This window comes from Dreissena polymorpha, chromosome 2, assembly GCF_020536995.1.
Source record: "Dreissena polymorpha isolate Duluth1 chromosome 2, UMN_Dpol_1.0, whole genome shotgun sequence".
Classification (NCBI taxonomy): domain Eukaryota; kingdom Metazoa; phylum Mollusca; class Bivalvia; order Myida; family Dreissenidae; genus Dreissena; species Dreissena polymorpha.
Window position 1 is genome coordinate 44,479,479 of NC_068356.1, and position 19,874 is coordinate 44,499,352.

Sequence of the window (19,874 nt, forward strand, 5' to 3'; positions counted from 1 at the left end):
TCACCAGTTAAGGGCTTCTTTGAAATATATGAAACACTATTTACCTTTATAACTCAATAATAAGTTTGCGGACAGTAAACAATAATATTTTTTTTTCGATTTTTTTAAATATTAAAAAAATACAAGTGTCTGAAAATATAGAGACGCAAATTAAAGTGTCCGAAATTATATTTATTTTGAAATAAATGCAATAATTAATCAATGTACAATAATTTTCTTGTGATTAATTCTTCTTTTTCCTGCTTGAAAAATATATAAATAGAACTTCTTGTCTTAAATGATATAGAACAAAAAGTAAAAACAGAAAACATACTGCTTCCTTAATAAGCTCACACCATGTTGGGTGAATCAATTATTTTCTACCGGTTTAATGGTTATTTACCCGATTACGCGGTTGAAATTATCCATTGCCCTCAGGCATGCATATGTCACCTTTTATGACCTTGATCCCATTGTAAAAATCCATGATCGAAGTGCCACAAGATAAGTGAAAACAGAGTCTCATCATGTAGAGTTAATATAGCGCGGTTAACTATACTGTCCGAAAATTTTAAGACAATTATTATGGACGAATACCTGTATGTCCGAACATTAAGAGTCACGAAAAATAATTATTTTGGCTAAAATAGAGGATGGCCAAAAACTTAGAGGGTCCGAAAACATAGAGTAATTACGGTACATGCGATTATTTTTCCCAATTGAGCCAGTTTTGCAAATAATGTTTTCCCCAAAATGGGGGTTTTCACGACGCGAAATTCCCAAAATTCCAACGTGGTGTTTTCCCAAAATGGAGCGGAAAAGGCCTAGTTTTGAGCATTTTTACACCTTTTTTTGAAACAAAATATGCTGTAACCTGTTTTGGTAAATTGTTTAGAATATTTTTGTTGCCTCTCTATCTGGCCATGAAAAAATCAGAATGCAAATGTTTAGTTTTAAATAAACATTTTTGCTCTATTATTTAGTAATCCATGCTTTTAATTTTTTTTTTTTATATATTCTGTGGAAAGGTAACTGTAATGATTCTTTAATGACATTATTTTAAGTCTTCGGAAAGGACTAAATTACAAGTATGATAAAGATGAGAAAACAAAGCGTTGAAGGCACTGAAGTTGTACGCTATTGCATAATTTAAGACCCAACTCATTTTAATGCCCCCGAAGGAGGTCTGTTTGTCGGTCGGTTGGTCTCACTAACAGGGGTGTGATTTTTCCGCGGATCCGCTGATTTCCGCGGATCAGGTTGTTCTGGATGTCACTTCTGAGATTTGCGTAAATTCGTGTTTAAAAATGTGGGGGAGAGGGGCTACCACCAATCCCCTGCGAAGATTTGTTCTAGAAATTGGAACTGTTCTGGAACTGTTCTAGAACATCAAGAACAGTTCTAGAATGTTCCATATTCGCATTCTAGAACTTATGTTCTGGAATTGTTCCAGAACTGTTTTCTAGAATAATTCCAGACATTTGTGGAACAAGGCTTAGTTCTGAAACTGTTCCAATAATATACAAAAACATTTTTAGAGCATTTCTAGAACAAAATAAGTTCAAGAAATTTCTAAAAATGTTCTAAACTGTAGTTCTAGAACACATTTAGAACTCTTTAAGAACCAGTAAGTTCTACAAACATTCTAATGGGGAATAAGAACACATATAGAACAGGTCTAGAACCAAAGTCCACAATTGTCCTACAATTGTTCTATATATTTAAAATAAACTAGTTCAGACAATGATAATTTGACTTCTTTCAAATTATATTTCAAAACAATTTTCACATTGAAACTTTGCTTGCTGTGGTGTCTGCAAGATATTGCTGTCATATCATGAGATATATATATATCATACACAAACAGAGGACTAATGTTAAGGAGGAGTGTTTGTTGATAGGTCTGGGATACTTTGTCTTATTTCTAATCCTAAAACATTATGTGGGTACTCACTAGAAACAACGTGAGTATCCAAACATAAGGTTTTATGGAGAACTGGAGAAAATGATCCCTGAAATACCAAAAAGTACTTCTCCTTTAAGTCCTTACAAAATCTTCTGCTACACACATACATATACATGTATATAACTGACTATAATTTGTCACCAAATTACACATTATTATTATTTTTTTTTACTGTATCTGTTCGGAATTCTGCATACTTAGTGTCTTCTGAATTTGCATGTAATCTTGTGTCAATTAAAACACTAGGACTTCACAGAGTTCCTCAACATTCACTATCACAAGAATCTCAGAGAACTAAACTGGAATTAGGTAACTAACTACAGGAGCTTCTGGTTACTGTAATGGGTGGATTTCATCCATCTTTTTCATAACATTATTCAGATATTTGTGTAGTTTTTCTACATTAAATCTGTCTCCAATAGTGCGTAGAACGTGGCACTGGAAGTGTTTCATCATCAAAATACAGTTTCTTCACACGCTTCAGTGGACCTGGAAAAAAGACATATGAATGTATATTTTGAAACAAATATAAACTCTTTAACTCATTAACAGGTTTATAATTACAGAAACTTAATTCACAAGCAAATGATTGTGGTTTACAAAAATCAACATGTTCAAACAAAATTAAATTCTGTACAGTATCAGGTTGTTTTGCTCCCAAGTAGTTTCCTTTCCCCTAGTTGTTTTGCCTCCCAAGTAGTTACCACGGCCATTCTACCACATGTGTGAGCCACACTACCAAGTGTGAAACTACTTTTGGAAGGCAACATAATTCGGACAAAATAACACTTGTTTTTTCATTTTATGTAAACAAAGTGTTTTCTTCTGTAATGATGTTTTAGAAATATGCTTTTCTTAAAATTTCAGTAATTTACCTTATTCAGTCAGGCATTCCAGAATACATGGGTGTTAAGGTGACCAATGCCATTTTACTCTTGCATGTTATTAATGTTAATTTCACAAATTTTTAGATTATTTTATGTTTTGCCAAGTCTCATCTTCTTGTAGTCATCGATAGATTAAAGTCTCACAATAAACTATTCCCGGGCCTCAAGAAGTTATTTTAGTGAGCATCACAGGTCTATAATCCCAGCCTGCAGATGTTGCGTGCAATGAGACTTTCAATGTAAACATTGAGCATTGTTAAATACTGAAATCACTTGCCTAACTTGCAGTGTAATCTTCAAAAAAATAAGCATTGGTGTTTATGTGGTTTAAAAAAATGATAACCAGTTATAAAACAGAAAAAAAATGCGTCCATTTGCCTTATACTCGCCCTTCAGCAAATGGACCATTTATGAATTGTAATAACATCTGTATTAAGAATAGTGTTCGACCCACAATACACGTTGACTTACTTAACCCGTGTTTCGAAGTGTACAGTTAAGTCCGGTAATCTTGGGCGTCCGGTAATCTTGCGCACTTCGCATTTGCGAATCTCGCAGACGACAAATGGTTTTCTTTAGTGATGAAAGATGGAATTTCACATTTTAAAGAATTAACGGATTTAAAAGTTACGTATTCCATGCAAAATTAAATTCGATCATTACATTTAAACACTGGTTGCGTCATCCCTATACATCGTAAACACTGGCCTTCTTACGAAAAATTCAAAATGAATCACAAATTCCCTGCAGTCTTTAGCGTTTTCATACTTTAAATTAAGAATTCATAAATCCAACGTGTAATTAAGCATTCCATTGCACAATATCCGATCAGTTATGGTATTTTTTGCCATGAAAATATATCGCATCAGACGACATAGTCATCATTTGCCGCCATTCTGTCAAACCAATTTGGTATGATCTCCGCATGCGCAATGGCCTAGTTTTGATATTTTCTGTACACCATGGAAGCATGATCGTGGTATCAAACCTGTTATGCATTTTTTTTCACGCATACCGGTACTTTTTTATTACATTGTTGTAATTGTCCACTATTATTAGTAATCATATTTTTTTTTATTTGTAGTGAACAAAAACTGCACTAGAAATCCACATTTAATTTCAATGGTTTTGCAAACTGATTTTAAAAATATTTTTCTGGAATGTTTTTTGTCAATAATTGGACACCATATGTCTACATTTTTGCCTAAACGAGGTCATTATACAAAGTGCGCAAGATTACCGGACACTGTGATAGTTTTAAAATGAGGTGAGTCATGTTTGTTTTGAAATCAAATCGGACAGTTCTTCACTGAATTAATCAGATATTTTTGTGTTAATAAGCACATGAACTTATAATTTTCATAATAAATTTAGATATTATGTTGCCAATTTATAAAAGAACATGTTTTTAAGCCAACCGACCCTTAAGGCTTAACTGCGCAAGATTACCGGACAGCATTGTAAGAACTCTCTGTCTGGTTGATTATTCTTTATCACATATCAAGCCCTGGTACTTACCATTTTCCTATACGTGAAGATGGTTTTCCTTTCGATGTGTCATTTGACTTAACATGAAGATATGAATTTAGTAAGGAGGGATTAATTTTAAGTTGAAAAATTAAATTCCAAAGCTTATTTCAGCATCGCATCATACGGGTCTCTGAAAATCTACCCAGCCTAACCCAAAATGTAAGAGATAGTTTCATTGGCCAAAATTCACAAAACAGAGCTGACTGGTTTTTTATTTTATTTACGTAGACTGTCAGCGGAGCAGCATTAACGAAAAACAGTCGGGTGCATATAAGCGCGCTTTTTTTAAATGGCAGACGTTATTTTCTTGTTCAATCGCGTTATGAGCTTTATCGAACCACAAAATGTAGTCGCACCCAAAATAGATGTTGCTCACTACCAGGAGGGAGATCTCATCAAAGCCACTTACCAAAAACAAACATACAATGCGGTGATCAGTGAAATCCATCGTAAGTAAATTCGTTTGATAGCCAAACTTTTTGGTACCAATCTAAAAGGTTCTTGAATGGGGTGAACACTTTTTTTATGACTGAAAGCGTTAAGCCCGCCTCGTCACTAATGTTAATAAATTTCTGCCGGAGAATACTGCAAAATGATCTTTCAGTTCGCTCAACGCGGACCTATTTGACGAGGCGGTGTCTCGGTTAACAATGTCCCCTAAAAAATGTCCATATTTCAATCGCCGTAGAGCAAGTATATTTCACTTACTGTTTATAACACTGTGTATTGATAAAAAACACAAAGTATTGAAATAAATCAATATTAAAGTTAAGGGGTCTTCCTGATCATTGTTAAACAATTTGTTGTAAATAGTACAGGTTCGGGCAATCATATTTTCGGATAACGAAAAATAATCTTGTAAATAAATATATTATCATAATAATAATATTAAAATTTGTATATACTGTTGATTACAGATGACGAGGTTTCTCTTAAAGCAAGCAAAGCGACCGCCTAAGCATGCTTTCGAGGCAACTTAAGATAGGAAAAAAACTCAAGGTAGGTATTATTTTCAAGGCATGTTCACAGTTTAGTGACAGACGGGCAGTCCAAAATTACAGGCTTTAATATTTATGAATGTGAGTTGGACACTTAAATGAGACTCAAGAAATTCAATTTGCCTCCATTGAATAAGTGTTATTTTAAGTATTTTTTTATCAGTTGGTCAACACTGCCTATAGATATGATTTTTTCCCTGTTATAAATGAAACAAGAACACATTGTTCACAGTTATCCAATTTCACACTCACTCACTAGCCAGGGGTGAGTGAATTTATTTGAAAAAAAAATCTGATGAACAAACGTTCGATAACATTAGCTAATTGTTTGTATGAGTAACTACTCAGACTAGCCAGAATTTCCAAATGTGAAATTTGATGGACTAAAACAAAGTATTCATGATCGCATGACACAATGCTCAAGTTTGGTTTTCAACACATTTCATAAATGATTTTAGAGTTCAGTGATCAAAAACCAACAGAGCCTCGTGATAAGTTGCCTGTAAAGAGGAGCATGATCCCATCAAATGCCTCCGAAGAGATTGACCTGACGAACAATGCTGCAAAGCAAAATCTCAGTAGTATGTTGGTTGTCTAATACTTTTTATTTTAATCCCTTAGAAATATATAAAATCCAGTATTTAATGCGTTCAAATCATAAAAACCTGCAACAGTGTCTTGAATATATTGCGTTCGTCTTTAAGTTGGTGCTGAATGTCAAATTGTGTTATCCATCACCAGTTTACTTACAAGGTTTGCTGTATTGAAGCATTCTCAATTTGAAAATACTAATGTTGTGATCAAATGTGTAATAATTTGTTTGAATACTTTGATAATAAGTACACTCAATATTGACTAAATAAAAAGACGTCTATATTTGTAATACTGTCCAGCTGGATCATTTAGACTTCTTGTTTAGTTTAAGATGTGACTACATTTGTTATCTAAATGATTTCAGAGCAAAGTGCTCAAACACCTACACAGAGCCTCGTGACAAGTTGCTTGTACACAGAAGAGCCTGATCCCATCAGATGCCTCCGAAGAGATTGAAAAGAACTGTTTACGGACATTTTCAGAACTGTTTTAGAACATTTGTTCCAGACTTATTTGAAGCAACCCTTCGAAACTGTTCTAAACATTTCTAGAATTGTACTGGAACACACCGGCTAGAACTGTTCTGTAATCGTACTGAAAATGTTCTAGAATTATTCTGGAACAGTTGTTGAACGTTAAATGAGAAAAATTTTCTAGAACAATTCTATAACAGTTCTGGAAATTTATTCAAGAAAAATTCTGAAATAGTTCTAGAACGATAGTTCAAGAATTGTTCTAGAACAGTTGTTGAACGTTAAATGAGAAAAATGTCTAGAACAATTCTATAACAGTTCTGGAAATTTATTCAAGAAAAATTCTGGAATAGTTCTAGAACGATAGTTCAAGAATTGTTCTAGAACAAACCTTCAGAACTGTTTCAGAACAAATTGTTCTAGAAATTATTCTCATTTAACGTTCAACAACTGTTCTAAATCGTTCTAGAGCATTTTAAGGATGATTCCAGAACACTTCTAGTCATTAGTTCCAGTACAATTCTAGAAATGTTATAGAACAGTTCTAAAAATCTTCGCAGGGGATTCCGCGGACGTATTTCATAAGCGGCCCGAAATATCCGCGGCCCGCGAAATCTCTCCGCATTTTACACTGGTAGATTCTGCCTAAGCATTTTTAAAACGAGCCATATAATTGGCTGTCGTTTCCCAATCTTCCAATTAAAATCGTGTTCTTAAAATGCGCTCTGTGATTTGTTTGCAAATGGCGCCGTTGTGAAGAGAAAATTAAGATTATTGAAATAACAAATAGCAATCGAATAAACGACTGACATCACCTAGTCTGATAGGAATAATGAAATGTGTTTGTCAAAAAAAAGATTACGTTTTAGATACAAGCAACACATATTTTGTTAAGAAATGTGCCCACTGAATTTTTGTGTCACGGAAACCAGTGTTTGCAAATTGGAGTGTAGTCTACTCGCGAAGTTAAACAATTTAGAGAGTATCGTTCGAACATGAAAATAGACAAACATGATTTGATTTTTATATGTCTGTGGGTCTTTGTATAATCAGATTCATATGCATATTCTGCTTTTTTATGTTTGTCACGCTGTTCAGTTAACTGAAATAGCTTTGAACTGAGTGAAGATGTGAAATGCAAGATATTGAAAGGTAAACAAATTAAATATATTAATTTAACTCAGTCAATACATCATTTAAACACCAGAAGAACACTCAAGTGTGTTTGTTTATATTTAGTCTATTAACTGTCATTCAATACATTGAAAAACTGCTGCTATTGATCACAATAAATACTTACTTAACTGTTTACTTTGCATCCTCAGTATGATTAATGTGAAGTTTAACAGGTTTTTTAGCCGGATTTTTTTCGAAAAAATCTCGGCTTATAGATTGATGTTGTCGGGCGGGCGGGGGGGGCGGGGGGGGCGGGCGGGGGGGCGGGCGGCGTGCTCGAAAATGTTAAAGTTCTTATTTCATGGTATAACTTTGGTATGCTTGGACCTAGAGTCTTCAAACTTGACATGAAGGTTGGCCAGGATTAACAGATGACCACTGGTCATTTCAAGGTCATTCATTTGAAGGTCAAGGTCACTGTGACCTTCAATATAAAAAATGTTAAAGTTCTTATAACTTTGGTATGCTTGGACCTAGAGTCTTGAAACTTGACATGAAGGTTGGCCATAACTAGTTAGTAACCACTGGTCATTTCAAGGTCATTCATTTGAAGGTCAAGGTCACTGTGACCTTGAATGTAAAAATGTTAAAGTTCTTATTTCATGGTATAACTTTGGTATGCTTGGACCTAGAGTCTTCAAACTTGACATGAAGGTTGGCCAGGATTAACAGATGACCACTGGTCATTTCAAGGTCATTCATTTGAAGGTGAAGGTCACTGTGACCTTCAATATAAAAATGTTAAAGTTGTTATTACTTTGGTATGCTTGGACCTAGAGTCTTGAAACTTGACATGAAGGTTGGCCAGAACTAGTAAGTAACCACTGGACATTTCAAGGTCATTCATTTGAAGGTCAAGGTCACTGTGACCTTGAATGTAAAAATGTTAAAGTTGTTATAACTTTGGTATGCTTGGACCTAGAGTCTTGAAACTTGACATGAAGGTTGGCCAGAACTAGTAAGTAACCACTGGACATTTCAAGGTCATTCATTTGAAGGTCAAGGTCACTGTGACCTTGAATGTAAAAATGTTAAAGTTCTTATTTCATGTTATAACTTTGGTATGCTTGTACCTAGAGTCTTCAAACTTGAAATAAAGATTGGCCAGTACTAGAAGATGACCACTGGTCATTTCAATGTCATTCATTTGAAGGTCAAGGTCACTGTGACCTTAAATGTTAAAATGTTAAAATTGTTATAACTTTGGTATGCTTGGACATAGAGTCTTCAAACTTGACATGAAGGTTTGCAAGCACACTTAGATGACCACTGGTCATTTCAAGGTCATTCATTCTAAGGTCAAGGTCACTGTGACCTTGAATGTAAAAATGTTAAAGTTCTTATAACTTTGGTAGGTAAAAATGTTAAAGTTCTTATTCCATGTTATAACTTTGGTATGCTTGTACCTAGAGTCTTCAAACTTGACATAAAGGTTGGCCAGTACTAGAAGATCACCACTGCTCATTTCAATGTCATTCATTTGAAGGTCAAGGTCACTGTGACCTTCAATGTTAAAATGTTAAAATTGTTATAACTTTGGTATGCTTGGACCTAGAATCTCAAACTTGACGTAAAGGTTTGCAAGCACACTTAGATGACCACTGGTCATTTCAAGGTCATTCATTTCAATGTCATTCATTTGAAGGTCAAGGTCACTGTGAACTTAAATGTTAAAATGTTAAAATTGTTGTAACTTTGGTATGCTTGGACCTAGAATCTCAAACTTGACGTAAAGGTTTGCAAGCACACTTAGATGACCACTGGTCATTTCAAGGTCATTCATTTGAAGGTCGAGGTCACTGTGACCTTGGATGTAAATATGTTAAAGTTGTTAATACTTTGGTATGCTTAGACCTAGAGTCTTCAAACTTGATATGAAGGTTGGCCAGAACTAGTAGATGACCACTGGTCATTTTAAGGTCAAGGTCACCGTGAGAAGTTTATTTTCTTACATTTGATAATGAAATTGATGGAAACTTCAAACAATATCTTACTAATTTGCTAATAAAAAAATTGAGATCAAACTTTCCTAATTGTCAATTCAAGTTCATATTTGTGACCTTAAATGTTATTGTTGTTCATGTATATGCATGCATTCAAAACATAACACAAGGTTTGCTCATGCCTTGAAAAGTACTTACATTTCATTTTGACCTTTGAACAATATTTCAGTAATTTAAGTATTGCATTGACAAAAACACGAAAGGTACTTTCCTGTCATTTAAATAAAAAATCCGGCTTCAATGCGGTCATCTCCGACCGCGGAACTCTTGTATAAAGAAATATTGTTATGAAGTTCAAAAAGTTGTTTATTTTTGTCATTGCGTTATGCGCGCCATTCGCGTAGTCAAAATCAGTCAACAAAATTTTCCTCCCCTCTGACTTTGCCTCAATCACACCCCTGACTAAGAATATAAATTTATGATGCAAATTCCCTGTACAAAACTTTTGAATTTTGACACCATATACAAATTCAAATAAGATGCAATTGATGAAAATAAATAAATAATAAATATGCGATCAATACTTTTTACTCATGAATTTGGTAGTCATAAAGAAAGCCCTGTTGACCCGTACTTTGTTGTTGATGCATTACTTGGTACCCTAGCAGTTGACACAGTGTCAACAACTCTGACCTAAACATGGGTATAGAGCACTAATGCGCTTTTTCGGCATAGCTTTTTTACCCAGCTTTTCACCTTAAATGACATTTACATAAAGCCTGAGCAGACATGCATGAATATATTCGAATATTTCATAGGCTTATTTGAGATAAAACCTCTGAACTTTGGCTACATCAGTCTGTCTGTCTGTGCTCAGCGCAAAGTATGTAGCACTGTTCAGTGTTTTAAAGGAATTCCAGACTACTCTCTGTATGTTCAAACGACACAAATTGTTGCCCAGTCACAATGACGCGTTAAAATCCATCTTGCAGAATTTTAGGGTCAGTACTTGTTCATTAAATAGTCCGGGAAATATATAATTGATATTCACAGTTTTGCTTTCAAGATGAGAAAATGAACATTACCGAAATAGTTTAGACTGTCATGATAAGAGTGAAATCGTTTAATTATGCAACAAATGTTTGCCGTACTTGATCAGCCCGTCTGGAAATCGTTCCTGAATGCCAGGATAAGCTGCCCTTATTTACAAGTTTGCTATTTTGAATTCAAGTTTGTATCAAAATGCATTGTTCTAAAATGTGAATTTACAATTCACAATGAGATTTGTAATGACCCACGTCATGCGACAATGGGTCTTATTCAATATGCGCCCATCATATATATAGCCCACTCAGCCTGCGCATCTCTCAGTCTGGTCAGGAGATACAAAATGAGACAATAACACATTTAGTGATTTTATAGCCAACAGCATCGCCTATACCAGACTGTGCAAATGCACGTGTTGTGATTAAGATACGATGGCTGAAACGTGTAAGACCCATTTTCGCATGAGGCAGCTATGAAAGTGTGATTTAAATGTGTCGAAAGAAAACTGCGTGTAAATCAAATATTAACATAAGATATGTTTCGATGGTGAAGAAATACACTCATAGTTATAAAGCATGTGAGGACACATATAATTTATGATGTGCACTCCCGTAGTATAATTTTTATCTACTTACACTCATGTGTGGTTTAACAATGATAAAACACATTTCATGTGGAGAATATGCGACTAAAAAGTGAAAAAAACACAATAGTTGAACTTTTTTGTTTAATTTAATTATACAGGTACGTAAATTGCAAACTTTATTTAATAGTCGACATTTTCCTGGGGAAACTAGTTCATGAACAAGATATTTGTGAAAAGCAAAATTTGTTTTTCATGAACTTTTAGAATTCATGAACTTATTCATGAACAAATTAATGAACTCTGAAACAGAAAGTTCATGAAATTTGTGACAATATTCATGAATAACAACATGTATGTTTCATGAACGTTTTATTTCATGAACCTATTCATTAACAAATTCATGAACTCTGAAACAAAAAAGATTCATTAACTTGATGCATTTGTTCATGAACAGGTACAAATATAAATATGGAACTGTTAAAAGACAAGCTGAGAAATATTTTAAAAGGACAAACAATGGAAATATGATAATAACAGAACAATATTATTTTATTCTCAGTTTAATGTTTTCATAAACATTGTATGACTTGAGGATCTTCTTTTAAAAGACGAGGACGAAGAATAACACAACAAAGTTAGGTACTTAACCTTATTAAACACAGTCATTAAAATCTACAGGAGCAGTATTCCTGGTAAATAATTGAAAAAAACTTAGAGATAAAATTCAACATTGTAATAAAATCATTCCATAACTTTTTCAATATTGGAGAAAGCAACTTGATATTTTGCATGTATGTGTATCTCATGGAGCTGCACATTTTGAGTGGGGAAAGGTCAAGGTCATTCTTCAAGGTCAAAGGTCAAATATATGGCTTCAAAGCGGTGCAATAGGGGGCATTGTGTTTCTGACAAACACATCTCTTGTGTGTAGTTTAGTCTGTACATAATCTGGTTGCAGTCTTCCAGGACTTTTTCATACAGGATAAAAGTGGAAAGTCTTGTCCCTGACTGCACAGGCTAATATGGGACAACACTTTACCCTCATGCATTAAACAACATTTTCACAGAGTGTGGCTCTTATAAATGACATAACTTTACTTTTATTTGCATTGTGTTTTTTGGTGAACGGCAGAATTTGTAATATGGCAGAAATGGTTGGCAAACAAAACGTGTACCCAGCAAAAGCCCTGGTTTTCCGAATGCCTTTAATGGTTCATTTTTGCCAGACTGCTGCCTCAGGCTTTATATCTATCATGAGAATAACTATTGCCATAAATCGAGATGATACCAGAATGCTCATAGTAAAAAATAAAGATTCTGTGGAAAGAAAAAGATCCTTTGGAAGATGGTGCCTCTATATTTTAAGATTCACGAGACAAATATGTCAGCACTATTTAGAAACAATGAAGAAGACATGTTTATGTCAATTACTTGTTTCACAAAAGTTTTTGTCCAATGTCTATAAACACAACAATCTGAATTCAGCTGTAAGAAGAAAAAACCTGTTCCTAGGGATACTTACATTGCTGCTCCCATTATAGCAACGCTTTTTGGATGACAAAGAAATTAGAAGAGACTTTCTATAAACAAAAAATACAATAAAAGCAGAAAGTGTTGTACCTGATTAGCCTGTGTAGTCTGCACTGGCTGAGCAGGGACGACGCTTAAGGAATATGCATTAAGCCCCATTTTCTCAGATCAAGGCGCAAATTAATAATAATGGGACTATTGATTGTATGCTTGCTGGAGACAGAAATAAATCTTCCTTAGGGATACTAACTTATAGAGACTGCTGCCAACTGTGCAAAGCTTTTTGAATGACATATCAGAGCTCCAGATAAGGGTCGTATTTTCGTAATAACGAATTATTTTCAAGTCCGATACTTATTTATTTTAAAATCTTGTCGTACCATTAAGAATTACAAAATCAAGTTACGAATTTTATTTTGACATCGGTTCGTATAGATTTTTATTGAGTTCTTTTCGCGTATTAAAAAAAGATCTTTGCGGTGCTTATATAGAATGGTTATCGGGTTTGTTTAACAAAGCGCATTTTTTTCAATAAAAGCGGCGTATACAGTCTATCTGTCAAAAAAAAATGGCAGCGCCCAGAGAGCGTCCTAAAAAACTGCAAAGCGTCCAAAAACACGCTTTTAACATATTGTACGCAAAGTGAGCCGAAGTTAAATGTTTAGAAAGACATTATAGAAATGATCTTATACGATGTTGTAATTGTTCAGTTTCCGACACAGTCGGAAAAGCTAAACAAAAACGCGACACGACGGGTCCAAATTTAAACAACAAAAAAACATTGAACGAGTGGAAAGGACAATTCCCGTGGCTAATCGTTGAAAAGATTGAAGGGAAGAACCGTTTTAATTGTTAAATATGTAAAAATTCATCTAAGGCATGCAATCTAAGCACAGTTTGGGCATATGAAGGTATTTGAAAAATATAATTGTATAATACTGAAAAGACACTGTTGAACTCGTATAAATAAAGTTGCTAGTATGTTTATTTTGATTTTTTTGCATAAAAATAACCATTATTATTTATTTTTAGGTCATTTATAATAAATAAGAATTATTTTCCAAAACTTAGTAGTAAAGTTAAGAATAAAATTTCAGAGTTAAGAATTATTTTGGGAAATCTGGTAGTAATTTAAGAATTTCACAAAACCTTATCTGGAGCTCTGAATATGACAAAGACATTAATAATGGGACTTTCCATTATATACTTGCAGGAGACAGAGAGAAGTAAGGACATGTTTATGGACATGCTGGCCTCACCCTATTCCCAGTATGCAGAGTAAATCAGCACCACAGCCAGCAAGGATGGATTTCCTCTCAGGGTAAATATGGATTAATTGCATGTGCTTAAAGTGTCATCCTGTGCAGTATGCACAGGCTTATCTTTGCCGTCACATTCTGGCTAGACTGCATTTTTGTATTGAAGAGACTTCTTTGAATCGAAAATTCCATAAGCCAAAGTTGTGTCCCTGATTAGCCTGTACTCTAGACTCAATGGAATTAACGGAATTTCCACTTTGACATGCTGTCATTAATTACCACAATATTTGCATCCTTTTCTGCAGAAACATTATACAATGCTATCATGACTATGTTAAAAGTTGTTTTGTACAGATGTACAGATGTACATATTAATGTCTTCCCTATAAACATTGGCATATTTGCATACACTGTTTATTTGATGCAAAATTCATATAAATAAGGGTATAAGATTAGTAACAAAAAAATAAGTTTATTATTGTAAAAATGAAAAAAATGCAAGATTTATAGTTTAAGATTTGCTAAAGAAAGTGAAAGTGTTACGTTGAAGATTAAACAAGATTGAAATATGCGTGAATATTATTTGAAGAAGGGTAAAAAAAGTGTAACATTCATAACATTATGTGGTTGTTTACAAAGAAACAGTGCTGAACAAAATGGGACTTTGATAAGGAAGAAAGCAAATTGTGATGCATGATTCTAAAATGTCAATCAATGCATGATTACAAAATGTCACATCCAATTTCCTTGGATTTTGTGTAATCTCATTCATACAGCACTCTTGGTCTTGAACTTGCTGCATTTTTGGCATTATCCACAATTAATGCAAGCATTGTCATTGGCGTTGAGTTTGAAATGTAACTGGTTTGAGGCAAGAACATTATGACCATTTGTCCATTTTCAAAGAAATGTAAGTTTCTTTGAAGGTATAAAAACAAATGGAAAACTGAAATTGTTAACAGGATTTGTTTATTAGGCCAAACAAAAAAATAGTCTTGGTTCAGGGAACATGGCCAGAAAAATGTAGGGGGGTAGGTTTTTTTTTTTTTTTTTTTTTTTTTTTTTTTTACCAATCGACTGATTTCAGGGTAAAAAAGGGTCAGTTAATGCACCCATGATTGTTTAAACACTGACCAAATGATTAACATTGCGCATGTGGTGTTAAGTTGTTGTATATTATTCATCATTTCAACATTCCTAGCTCTTTATGCACCTTTTGCCTTTTAATCACCCTCTGTACTAATGCTAACCTGCGTAGTAACATGTGTACATGGTGACATGGTGAGTGGATTCACAGAGACCCATGTAAGGCCTTAGCTAGTACTTGGTGTACTTCATAACAGTGCACTCAGGTCCTGGGGGTTCAGGTTAGAAGAGCATGTAAAAGATTGTTCTTTAAGACCAACATCCATATAAAGTTTCATGACTATATCTCAAACACTTTTGGATTCAACATTGTGGGACGGACAGACAGGGGCAAATCTAAATGCTCACCTTAAGTGGGGGCATAAAAATTTGAAGTATATAAATATACACCATTTAGTGACCTTAAAAACTCTAAACATTCATCATTCTAGAGCCTAGACAGCTTGGCAAAACCACGTTTCTATTTCAAATTTATTGACATACAACAGATCGTAAGGATACTGAAAACTGGCTTTCAAATACATGTTTTATAATAGTACAAGACACAAAAATTGGTCAACATATTAAAGATAGCTGTTTTAATAGTTAAATCTACAATAGTGCTTGAAAAGTTTGATGCATGATGTAATGGGGGGGGGGAGGAGGTACTTTGACATTTCCCTTAAAGTTTACTTTAATGTTTGTCCTATTTTAAAGAGTTACTTCTTAGACTTTCCAAATTTTCTCTGAACAATTGGTTCTTTTCTCATATCTCGGCATTTCTGGCAGATGGGTAGAACAGTTTTATATAATGTCTTCAACTCCGCATCTGTCTCGGCCCCAGGGTCTCCACAATGAGCACACAGGTCTTTGCGGCCAAGTTCTGCACCATAATAACCAGGGGTGTCAATTTTCCGGATTATTCCGGAAATCCGGATTTTAGCCACCCAGGGTCGATTTTGAGACCAATGTAAATCCGATGAGTTTTTTTTTTGGGGGGGGGGGGAGGGGGGGGGGTCGTTCGAGCGTCCGATCATTTGAGAACGAATCATTCACGGCATTCCGGAAATTTTCACTCGTTATCTATTTCGCTCGATCTTTTATATATTGAATTCTGATTTGTTATCGGCTGCAACGGACATGATCGGTAACTGCCGAAACCTTTCCGCTATGTTCCGGAAATATATACGGAACTCTACGAAGTTTTGCAAATTGTTCGCCATCTTGAATACCATTTTTCATCGATCGAGTAGAACATTAAAACAATGCAATAGAATATAGTAAAGCAGGTATGTTAACCAAATTAAATATTGATTACGTATTGCTATGCTACTACTTTTATTTCCTGCTGTCAAAGAATATGCATATTTCTTTTCTTTCACGTGAATAAGACATAATTGTTTTCGGACCGTCTTTTTCGGATTCGGTATTGTTCGACGTGTTTTGTTTTTGTTTTAAAATATTTTCGACGTTCTTAAATTACATTTTTATAGCATTACGAAGACTCATGTGATGTTATTTATAACACTATTTCCCACTCCGGAAAATAGCGATTTAAAACGTTAAATTAAATGTACGACAAACATTCTGGCAATTTATTGTTGTTATAACTTATAATGACCATAAAATTGTAAAATGCTAATTATATTTACAATCAAATTATTGATCATCAATTTCGGCTTGATGAACATTTTGAATTCGTTTTATTTTTGCTAAAAAGGTTTACATATCTGGAAGTAGTCATTTTATTTTTGTTAATTCTAATTTTTATTTTCTATTCTCAGAAGATGGAGTTTGCCACTCCAAAAGGTGACATTAAGGCAATCGACAGCTTAGTCAGGAACAAATGGCGATGGGATTGGATAAAAGATGAGCAAATGGGGCAATATCTTCGGAAAACTAAGCTGCCAGGCTAGGGTGTGGGCCCTTCGCCCCTTTCAGGGACATTCCACCTCAGACCCATGCAACTACATGAAATTTTAAAGAAATAGATTGTAATATTTTCTAGCCAAACTAACTGTTTTTTCAGTTTGGAATCACTTAAAAATACAGTTGTTTTTAAGCTCAGGAGAAGTGATTTCTTTGTTTCAAATAAGCTAAAATGCAGGAGCTTCCGGGGGCCTCTGGCCCCCTGGACCCCTGGCCAGGGCGTTGCCCTGAACCCACCGGGGGCCCTATTGGCCCCCTGGCCCCCAGATAAAATTTTCAGGATTTCAATTTAGGGACAATTGACACCCCTGATAACACAATTCTACTGGAGTAGCACATTGGACAAAGGGTCGTGTAACAACAGTTTTTTTCATTTCAGACAGAGCTGCAGATGGGGGGAACAAGTGGGCCCCACATGAAAATTCGTATTCTCTCAGGAACATGGCTAATGCAACCTCTTTTCTTTGGTTCAACTTAGTCTTTGAGTAAACGACACGTGGCTTCCTACATTCAACACAAATGGCAACTGCACGTGCGTTTTGAATGGACAGTGGCACATCAGCCACTGATTCAATGCTTGTATCATTCACCTGAGGCTGACCAGAAGTTTCTCGTTCTTCATCCTCTTCAATTTCTCCATGAATTTCAACCGAGCTTCCAGGTCTAGGCTTGACTGTGTTTTTCTTGCAAACTTTCTTATCTGTCAATGATGGTCTGTCTTTTTCTGTTGTTTCTTGATTTGTTGCCTGTTTGTAAGGGAGAAAGTGTTCACGTGTGTCATCCAGTTCCGGCTCTGGAAGCCACTTTAGTTTCTCTTCTTCCATTTGCTTTGGTGCACAACAAGATGTGTCATTGCATTTCTTTATCTGGAATGTGTAATTGGTTTCCCTACAATGTTTTTTCCTTCCACTCTAGATACGCAGCGCATTTGTTTGTGTTTGCCCTTCTGCAGTCTTTCCAGGTCTAATTCTGGGAAAAGCTCTCTTAAATGCCTTTTAAGAAGGTCGAGGTCATCATCTGTAGGTGGGGTCATGCATTGAATTGGTTCCTCCTTCAGTTTAAGTTTTCTGAACCTATTCTCAATCAACGCCTGAACAGGTTCAATAGAGTCTTTCCACTTAGGAAGCAATTCTGGGTGTTTTCTTAGCAACTCTCTTATTGAGGCTACACTGTTACATCTTTTTAGCTTTTAATTCTGTCTCATTATCTTGCCTTTCTCTTTCAGTGGCTACGTTCTGGAGACCATAATTGAGTATAGACATTATTCTCTCCGCAGGGTTCACATAGCTTTGTCCTGGAGCGCATCTTACTGTTATGAGCATATCCAGATCAAGTTACCTAAAAAGACATATGTTGGCGGATTTCACTTGCTCTAATGTATTTCTTTGATCTGTGCCGCCGTCAGTGTACTTTAAGAGAACCTTTGGGTTTGCCTGGTTTCTTTGCACTATCTTCCTGATGTTCATGGCATGTCTGATTGGTGATGCGGACTGGCCTGGTGACAGAATCATTAACAAACGCCGTCACCTGTCCCCTTACAAAGGACTGCTGGACAGAGTCAGGTATGGAACACAGCAATGCAACACTTGGGGTCAAAGAGGTAGCCTTCATATCATGGTCTAGACTTGACAATTCAGCATCAATAGGTGCAATGCTTTGACGACCTCTTACACCTGTAGAGATAGGCCTGTGAGGTTCACCAACAGGTACCTTAGCCTTGTCATCCACGCAAAAAAACAGACAATCATCTTTCAGTTCAATCGACCTACACTTCAAATATTTGAAGAGAGCAGCACAGTAATGATCATCAGGATGCTGTGCTCTAAGTTGCCTTCGCTGGATTTGGTTATTGGATAGGTTTTCTTGAAGTAAATGTGAGCGCAGTGGATTGAGTATGGGTTACAAGGGGTAAACTGCAGGCGAACTAGACTTTTGGATGGTATCGGAGTTCCCTCTGGACATGAAGTTTGCTGTTTTCTGCGATCATATCGGACAGTGAAATCCAACGAGACATGTGAGCAAACTCCAGATCCATGGCGTCTTTCATCTGCTGCTTCAATATGTGTACTTGTTCACAAAGTTTCTCAAAAAAACACATCATACTTGTTGTTAGGGCACCCAGGGTTTAGGTGACGCAAATCATTCACAAGCCCACATTCACCTAAAGACATCAAATGCAACCGCTGTTGTGTATCTGGATGACTCATGGCCTGCAGCATCTAATGCTAATTCTGAGTACATGTAATCAATAATGGCTGGTTTAATTTAGCTATATTGGAAATTTTCCTTTTACAATCTTTTTTTTGGCTCTTGTATGAAACTCTTTCAAAAAGGTCTCATTCTCTGCACTAGCCGAGCTGCATCTGTCATCATTTCAGAATCAGACCTGTTCTCAGGTACCTGGGAAAGAATATATGTAGTACCAATCCCTCCCCCAGGACAAAATCTAATAACATCTACAGGAACACTCAATTGCAACTGTCAAAGAAACGAATTTTTGCATACTATTCTCAAATGGTTTTTCAACATGCCAGATTTTCATCAAATAAAACAGGATTTTCAGTGTCAGAACTCACAACAGCTTTGTCAAGCAATGTGTAGTGTCTTTAACAACGATAAAACTGATTTCTTACAATGAAAGACTGATGCATTCTGATCAACAATCCACATGGAAAAGACAGCTCCTTATTTGTAGCAGTTGTAGTTGCTTGTTTGTTTAAATATTTTCATAGATGACAGACATGATGCTAAAGCTTCTACACTTGCACGAAGCTCTGGCCTTTTCCTGTTGTAGAGTTTTACGTAAGGTTTTCTCTAATAAACTGAATAAACATTCCGCATGACTCTGAAGT

The 19,874-nt window shown here is 35.4% G+C and overlaps 5 long non-coding RNA genes across 5 annotated transcripts in view; 4 read left to right on the forward strand and 1 right to left on the reverse strand.

Annotated features, from left to right (window-relative positions):
- LOC127866862 (uncharacterized) overlaps positions 1–14,992 on the forward strand; it is a 60,370-nt gene extending 45,378 nt beyond the window's left edge. The window contains exon 3 of the long non-coding RNA XR_008043143.1: positions 13,923–14,992. This is a non-coding gene — a long non-coding RNA (uncharacterized LOC127866862). The remainder of the gene's footprint in view (positions 1–13,922) is intronic.
- Positions 1,730–4,772, reverse strand: LOC127866864 (uncharacterized). Its single transcript, XR_008043144.1, has 2 exons — positions 4,351–4,772; positions 1,730–2,434 (listed from the first exon to the last, which is right to left on the reverse strand). It is a non-coding gene; the product is annotated as an uncharacterized LOC127866864 (long non-coding RNA).
- On the forward strand, positions 4,977–6,989 carry LOC127866858 (uncharacterized). The gene is made up of 4 exons (XR_008043139.1): positions 4,977–5,055; positions 5,280–5,361; positions 5,819–5,941; positions 6,319–6,989. It is a non-coding gene; the product is annotated as an uncharacterized LOC127866858 (long non-coding RNA).
- On the forward strand, positions 7,871–8,812 carry LOC127866861 (uncharacterized). The gene is made up of 2 exons (XR_008043142.1): positions 7,871–8,016; positions 8,318–8,812. It is a non-coding gene; the product is annotated as an uncharacterized LOC127866861 (long non-coding RNA).
- Positions 14,993–16,244: 1,252 nt separating the features above from the next.
- Positions 16,245–17,160, forward strand: LOC127866859 (uncharacterized). The gene is made up of 2 exons (XR_008043140.1): positions 16,245–16,382; positions 16,878–17,160. It is a non-coding gene; the product is annotated as an uncharacterized LOC127866859 (long non-coding RNA).
- The last annotated feature ends 2,714 nt before the right edge of the window (positions 17,161–19,874 follow it).